We start from the raw sequence: 8,657 nt of genomic DNA, 5'->3' as shown, positions 1-8,657 counted from the left end.
AACATTGACAAGGGCGCTGGAAAAGAAACAAAGCGTAGGGATGGAAATTAAAATGCCACTTTGAGCGCAGCCACTCACCAAGCAGAATAGCCCGGGGGAATCTAGCCTTGGTCAGACGACTGCATTAGTGGGAGGAGCCTGAGCTCTTCCGCCCATGGCCCCAAGGGCTGATGGGAACTCTGCTCCCTGAAGGGAAGCCACTGTGAGCTGTTTGGTCCCTGTCAGGAGCCTGTCAGGAAGAACTGCTTACAGCATTCTGGGATGTTGTTACCACTCGGTGTCTCCAGAGCTGTTTTCCTCTGGTCAAGCTCCGTGGAGGAACCCAGCTGCTGCCCAGCAGCACAGAGTTTGAGTTCCAGATTATCCGGTTTATATTTATCCCTAGACAATGCCCTCCTTTTCTGCTCACCACTCTGGGTTTAGTTCCAACTTCTAAAAGTCAGTGTGAAATATCCATGCGTTTATTACTCACATCCTCTCAAGAACCAGGAAGTAGCAAAGAGTGGGAGACTGCCCACCCTGCCACCCATGAGCCACATTAGGAAAGGGCTTTAGAGGACACGAACTTCTCCTAAGTTACAGTCCTAGCAAGCGGCCAGCCTTGCCTGTCACACTCCAAAGTACGAGTTATGAACCGCTGCGCTTCCTGCCAAGTCGTCCCTGGGGAGGATAGCTGTTGACTTCAGAGGGCTGCTCCGTTGTCTCTCCTCATTCAGAGCCACCCTTCAGGCTGCCAACCAGCTGCCCTCATTAAAACATGGCTGTCAAGTCCCTCAGACTAGCCATCAAATACATAAAACCATACAAAACACCACGGCCACAGCACTGGGATTTAAGAATGGGAAATTTCGGGGCTGGAGAGATGGCTCAGTGGTTAAGAGCATTGCCTGCTCTTCCAAAGGTCCTGAGTTCAATTCCCAGCAACCACATGGTGGCTCACAACCATCTCTAATGAGGTCTGGTGCCCTCTTCTGGCCTGCAGGCATACACACAGAATATTGTATACATAATAAATAAATAAATATTAAAAAAAAAAAAAAGAATGGGAAATTTCTCCACCAACGAGATGTGGAGGGACTTGCTATTGGCCAACACCCCTCCTGACCAGTCAAACAGCACATCAGAGCCGCCGTGGTGACCTACGAAAGTGATTGACACACTCCTCATCCATCCTCCCTGCCTCTTCCTTGCCGCTGGACACCGCGGTGTCCTTAGTGAAAGGAAACTGAGGTCGAGTCAAAGTTAGTTTTAGCCTGGAACATGGTGTACAAACAGCCTGGCAAATAGTAGAGTTCAGAGGGGGTGAGGTCAGGGAGTTGGGTTCATGAGCAAAAACTGCCCACCCTCCTGGTCCCTGTGCCAACAGAAACAGGCATAGAAAGAATTAGAAGGATCAAATAATATTACAAAATGACCACTGAGTCATTCAGGAAATCACTAAAATAAATAAATAAATAAATAAATAAATAAATAAATAAATAGTTCCAGGGAAGCCCAGGGAAGAGGATGGGCTCATAGGTCTTACTGAGAGAAAGTACCCATGCGAGCCAGTGAGCCAGTGAGCCAGGAAGGAATGGGATGTTGGCTGGAATTTTAGAGCAAGAAAACAAATTTCAGAGAGACAGCTGCCACGTAGGAAATGCTAGATGAGATGGAAGTTTATGCCCGAGACATCAATAATCCTACCAATTTTTCTTTACTCCCTCGGTGGATTGTAACTTTACCACAATCAGTGCAGTGAAGAGCCCTAACCTCTTTCCACAGCCATCCCCACAGGCAGTGAAAGATGCAGAAGATTCCTTCTTGGTCTGAGTGAGCCGCTTCCTTTCTTACACACACACACACACACACACACACTCCTCTCACCTCCCATCCCCGTGTGTCTCACTTGCCCCATTTTCCGTGTTCTCCCTTTCAGTGCACATAGCCTTGTTTTTCATTCTGTGCCATGGACAGAAGCGATAGGGTCTGAAGCTGTAGGCCCTGATAGTCCACCAGCCTCCTAGGGGAAGCTTCTCCCTGCGGCTGCTTCTCTTGCAGCCTGTGTGCTCACATCTTACATCAGCATCCCCTTGGTCCTGTGCTCACTTGTTGGAGCTTGTTAAGGAAAGCGAGATGTGCCAGGTGTGTGGCAGTGAGTGTGCTCTGTGCAGTCTAAATGTGCTACCACGAGGTTTCCTGGAAGCAGCCCCTGAGATGAGGATGCTAGCGTGCTGGGGAGTGCTCTGGAGACCTTTCCCCCTGTGAGATGAAGGCAGGGTTGGCTGCTGAGACCTGAAATGCAGTACATTGCAGTTCAGTCTCAGCTCACGCAGCGGGAAGCAAGGAGCTAGCACTTCAGGGCTCCCCTTAGTGGAGCAGAAGGAACAGGCCTTATATACCCTAGCTGGCCACTGGCTTCTGGGGGGGCTTTGTGAAGGGGCAATTCCTAGTGAACCATCAGGGACAGGGACAGCTCCTAATGGGAGAGTTGTGATGGGGTCTGGAGGATCTTGCCTCCAGCTGCCCAGTAGAGGTGAATGCCAGCATTCTGTCTTCTATAGCCATAAGGCTTCTGGAGTCTGGAATCTGAGGTTCCAGCTTGCCATCAGACCAAAGGAAAACTAGCACACAGGTATAGTGGAACAAGTGTGTTTGCAGTTTGGACCAGAACTAGGGAGATACAAGTTCCAGTTTCTCTTTATCTTCCCAGGAGTATCACCAGGGCATTTAAAGCCAGGGAATATGTACACGTGGCTTTAGCTAAAGGCTGCACCATCAGAGTAGTGTGTGGTGCTCCTCCCCATCTAGTCCCCAACTCCAGTCCCTTCTCTCTCTGAGCCTGGGGCCCTGGGGAAATTTTGCTTTTTTTTTAATGGTTCCTATTCCAGTGATGGTGATGAATGAGTTATAGGTTCCTCAGACATGCACAGTACAAAGAGATAACAACCAATTTAGTTGGAACAAGAAGACAGAGAAAAGGAGAGATCCTTGGCACAAAACCTGGGCAAGTCCCTGGGGTATTGTGTGACAAAAGTATTTCCAGGGAAACACAGCACACATGCCTACTCAACCAAGATAGGGATCACAAAACAGACCCAAACATAGATACCACCAAAGTCCAACCTGTTGACAATGAGTTTTTATTGAGTTTACTTAAAGGAATAGGGGTGATGGGATACAGGAACAGAAATGACTCAAAGACAGCTGCATCACCAAAGCTGAACACAGCACGAGTGAAAACACAGATCATAAAACGGGGAATCTGGAGCTTGTTTGACAGCCTACAAAAAGGTGGAGAGTGTTCTTTCCAAGCGACTGGTCTAAACCTCTTCCTAGAGGCTGATTTCTGTTTCTTCCAGGCAGATGGCCTGGTTTCACAGTCTTTGCAGCTCAACTTCCTCTCATTCCAGGAACCCAGAGCTTTTATTAGTCTGGGAGGGAGGAGCCTAGTGAATCTGGTCAGTTTCAGGGACTTCCGTAAGCTATTTTGAGTTGTTTACTTTCTTGCTTAAGGAGCTCCCCTGAAGGATGGAAAGCTTCAATCTGGGAGGAAACTCCTACACAACACAAGGTACAATAACTTTGGATTTAGCTGGAGGAGCAGTTTTCCAAGGGTGGGGATGAGAGGTGAGATGAGAGTGCAGACAGAGGTAGGTGTTTGAAGTTCTCTGAAGTTTGTGTAGATCTTGGAAGAGACAGAACACTGTGAAGAGGGAAACCCTACTCTCTTAATAGCTCGGGGTAAAGCATAGGAGTAGGAGCAAGGTGGGTGGAAGAGAAGTGTCCCCTGAAGGTGTGCTCCTGGGTTAGTATGGGCAACATGGCAGGAGGTTGTAGGTGTTCCCCACACACCTTCTGTGCTCAGTAGCTTTATGTCAGCTGGACACAAGCTGAAGTTGTCTGAGAGGAAGGAACTGCAATTAAGAAAATGCCCCCAAGCCAGGCAGTGTGGGTGCATGTCTTTAATCCTAGCGCTCAGGAGGCAGGGTAGATGGATCTCAGAGTTTGAAGCCAGGCTGGTCTACAGAGCGAGTTCCAGGACAGCCAGTGTTGTATGGTGAGATCCTGTCTCAATCCTGCCCCTGCCGGCAAAGAAACCACCTCCATATAAAACTGGACTGTAGGCAAGCCTGTAAAACATTTTCGTAGTTAGTGACTGATGGAGAAGGACCCAGCCCATTTGGGTGGTACCCTGCCTGGACTGGTGGTCCTGGGTTCTATTAGAAAGCAGGCCTAGCAAGCTATTGGAAGCAAGCCAGTAAGCAGCATCTCTTCATGGCCTCTGCATCAGATCTTGCCCCCAGGTTTCTGCCCCATGTGAGTTCCTGGGCTGACTTTGTTGGATGATGAGCAGTGATGTGGATGTGTACAAGCCAAATAAACCCTTTCTTCCCCAAGTTGCTTTGGTTATGGTGTCTCATCACAGCAATAGCACCCCTGACTAACACCTTCCTCTCAGACGTCCTCTGGTCTCTAATATTCCATGTTTAGTAGGATTTAGTCACAGAGCCGTTTTCTGATCCCGGTTTGAGACGAGGGCCAGGAAAGCTCTGAGGATCTTGACAGCTCCTGCCCTTGAACACCAGAAGCTCATGAAGCAGAGGAAGAAAGTAGTAATTTTAAGTCAGACTGGTCCGGAAAGCAAATTGGAGTCACTCTATGGATGAAACAGCAAAATAAATGGCGGGACTCCTTGAAAGAATTCAATGAAAAGCAGCCCCATGCCCAGCTCTGGCAGCTTGTGATGTCATAAGCTGCCGAAGCTGCCTACAGCTGAGGTCACTGAGGGCTCACAGTGATCAGAGTTGGCCTCGAGATCTTTGAAGCTCATTCTAGCTCAGAAGAAATGTGGTAAGGACTCACGTTTCCTTCATTTGTCGTGTTAAGTCAGACTTGATTCTGTGAGTAGTCAGGACAGTTTTAAGAACTGTGTTTCCTCATGAACATCTGTAAGCAGATCCAGGGAGTGCTGTGACTTGCTGACTTTGTAAGTAGGAAAGCACAGCAGAGGGAGATAATCCCAGTTCGTTTTCTACTACTGTGTAAACACCATGACTGAAAGCAGCTTGGAGAGGAGAGGGTTTATTTCATCATGAGGGACTTCAGGGCAGGAACTTCCGGCAGGAACGGAAGCAGAGACCATCGAGGAACACTGTTTACTGGCTTGCTCCCATGTCTTGCACAACCTGCTTATTTATATAACCCAAGACTACCTGCAAAGGGTGGAACCGCCCATAGTGGACTGAGCCCTCCCAGACCAACATTAATGAAGAAAATGCCCCTCAGATTTGCTTATAGGCTAGTCAGATGGAAGCATTTTTTTCCAGCTGCAGCTCTGTCATTGCAGATGACTGTAACACACATCAAGCTGACAAAAAAAACCTCGCCAGCCCAGAAATCAAGTCAGCCGGTTGTCACACAGCCAGTAAAAGGTAAAGACAAGACTTTAACGCAGACAGGCGGATTCCAAAGCCTTCATCTTCCATAACCGGTGGGAAACAGAGAACGAACACAGAGCAGGAAGCAACGATAGTTCTGTTGGCCGATTTCCCATCTGCTTGGTGAGATGCTTAGCTCAGTAATCTATGAAGTGTCTACAAATATTACCACCCGGGGGACACTTCCCTGCCTATTATCTCAGAGGAAAGGGATAATCAGGCCCTTGGCAGTCCTTCTTCAGGCAGCCGATTCCTCTGCACATGCGGAATGTGTACTGATCTTTCTTTGCGTCTCTTGTGAGGAGAGCTGTGGACGTGTGATTCAGTTCTGCGATCTGATGGGGAAGGGCATCAGCAGGGAGGAAGTGTAGCTGTGTTTCTGAGGGTCCACCAGGTCCCTTTGTGGCCCCCTCAAATGACCCTGGGATCATCTTCAAGAGTACTAAGATCACATGGTCCTGGTGTTAGCTCTGGTGTTAGCTCTGTGAATTATTGTTTTTTTTTTTTTTTTTTTTGTGTGTGTGTGTGTGTCTCGTTCATACACACAGTAACCTTGGGCTAGAAGAGAGAAAGCAGGTTCCCGAGGGGCAGACTTATAACTCATTTGTTCAGTGCCAACCTCCTTTGTATCTGTTATTAAGATTATATAGAAACTGTCCTTAGTGAGTTTACCTTTTCTTGGGAAAGACCATAGTTAATCTTGCCATTATATATCTTAGTACTTAAGAAAGTGGCTGCCACTACCAGAATGCCCAGGTTCAAATCCCTCCAGTCATAACATGGTCAGATCACCCAAGGCAAGTTATGTATGTCATTTCAAGACATAACGTGAGTCCCTCGTGAAATGAGGAGCAACAAATGGAAGAAAAGGAAATGCCAAATCCATAGGGTTGGTGTGTGCAGAGAAAATAAACCTAGACAAGTGACAGCCAGGCTCATAGACAGTGTTCAGTGAGTACTAGAATGCTTTCCAAATGCTGCATGCGTAAAATGCTACAGAAAGACATAGGCATTCACTCATGCCTCCCCACCTAGCATAGGAGAGTATTCCGAACAGTGTGGATAACTGGAGGGTCTGCGGAGATGGGAATGGGTGGATGAACAAAGGCGTACACATGGGATTCCAGATCCTTTCTGGGGCATCGAAAGCATCAGTGTGGTGGTGTGAATGGGCATGGCTCCCACAGGTGCCTAGGTTTAAATACGTAGTTCCCCAGTTGCTGGACGGATTAAGAGGTGTGGCCTTCTTAGAGGAGGTGTGCCATTGAGGGTACACTTTGAGGTTTCAAAAGACTCTTGCCTCTCTCTCTCCCCTCCCTTTCTCTGTGCCTTCTGTTATGGCTAAAGTGAAGGCTCTCAGTTATTTATGTTGCTATGCCTTTGTGTTTCTTTTATGTTTGGATGGAATGTTCTATAGATGTATGTAAAGTCCATTTGAGTAATAACATCTGTTAGTTCTCTTATTTCTCTGTTAATTTTTTTGTCTGACAGTTCTGTCCAGTAGTGAGAGTTGGGTGTTGAAGTCTCCCACTATTAGTGTGTGGGGTTTGATGTGTGATTTAAGCTTTAGAAGTGTTTCTTTTAAATATGAAGGTGCCTTTGTATTTGGGGCATAGATGTTCAGTATTGAGATTTCCTCTTTTTTAATTTTTCTTTTTTAAATTGATTTTATTGAGCTATCCATTGAGATTTCCTGTGGATTTTTTCTGTGAGTAATATGAAATGTCCTTCTTTGTCTCTTTTGAAGTCTATTTTGTTATATATTAGGATAGCTAGACCAGGTTGTTTCTTAGGTTCATTTGATTAAAAAAAAATTACTTTACTCTGAGGTGATGTCTGTCTTTGAGGTTAAGGTGTGTTTCTTATATGCAAAAGAAGAATGGATTCTGTCTTCACATCCATAATCTGCTAGCCTGTGTCTTTTTATAGGTGAGTTGAGTCCATTTATATTAAGGGATATAAATGACTAGTGATTGCTATCTTCTGTGAATCTAGTTTTTATTGTTGGTGATGTTAATTTGTGTGTTTTTCCCTTCTTTGGGATTTGCTGCTGTGAGATCATCAATTGTCTGTGTTTTTGTTAATGTAGCCAACTTCCTCGGGTTGGAGTTTTCCTTCTAGTAATTTGTGTAGGGCTGGGATTGTGGCTAGGTATTCGTTAAATCTGGTTTTGTCATGGAATATCTTGTTTTGTCCTTCTATAGTGATTGAAAGTTTTGCTGGGTATAGTAGTCTGGGCTGGCATCTGTGGTCTCTAAATGTCTGCATAATGCTTGATCAGAACCTTCTGGCTTTCAATGTTTCGATTGAGAAGTCAGGTGTAATTCTGATAGGTATGTCTTTCTTGTTACTTGGCCTTTTTCCTTTGCTGTTCTTAATATTCTTTCTTCATTCTGTATGCTTAGTGTTTTGATTATTATGTGGTGAGGGAACTTTTGGGGGGATCCAGTCTATTTGGTGTTCTGTAAGCTTCTTGTATCTTCATAGGCATATCTTTCTTTAGGATGGGGAAGTTTTTTTTCTATGATTTTGTTAAATAAATTTTCTATGCCTTTGAGTTGAACTTCTCCTTCTTCTATACCTATTATTTTTAGGTTTGGTCTTTTCATGGTGTCCCATATTTCCTGGATATTTTGTGTTAAGCTTTTGTTAGATTTAATGTTTTCTTTGACTGATGAGTCTATTTTCTCTATTGTATCTTCAGTGCTTGAGATGCTTTCTTCCATGTCTTGTATTCTGCTGTTTATACTTGCATTTGTGGTTCTTGATTGTTTTCTCATGATTTCTGTTTCTACAATTCCCTTGGCTTGTGTTTTCTTTATTGTCTCTATTTCAGTTTTCAAGTTGATTAGTTTCTTTCACATGTTTGATTTCTTTTTCATGGTTTTCTTTGAGGAATTTGTTGATGCCTTCCAATTTTTTGTTTGTCTTTTCCTTCATTCTTTGAAGAACTTTTTCATTTACTTTTTAAGGGCCTCAAATATTCTCTTAAAGTTATTGTTAGGTCATTTTCTTCTGCTTCATCTATATTTGGTTGTTTGAGTCTTGCTGTTGTAGGGTCACTAGTTTTTACTAGTGTCGTGTTACCTTTTGTGGTGTTGCGTGTGTTCTTACCTTGTCTACCCATGTTTATCTGATTGGTGTAGTTGTGGCTGTCTGTAACTCTGGTGATAAATCTTTTTTTTTTTTTTTTTTTTTTTTTTTTGGTTTTTCGAGACAGGGTTTCTGGTGCCAGTG

Source organism: Chionomys nivalis, chromosome 3, assembly GCF_950005125.1.
Source record: "Chionomys nivalis chromosome 3, mChiNiv1.1, whole genome shotgun sequence".
Taxonomy (NCBI): domain Eukaryota; kingdom Metazoa; phylum Chordata; class Mammalia; order Rodentia; family Cricetidae; genus Chionomys; species Chionomys nivalis.
This window is presented reverse-complemented; position numbering follows the sequence as displayed.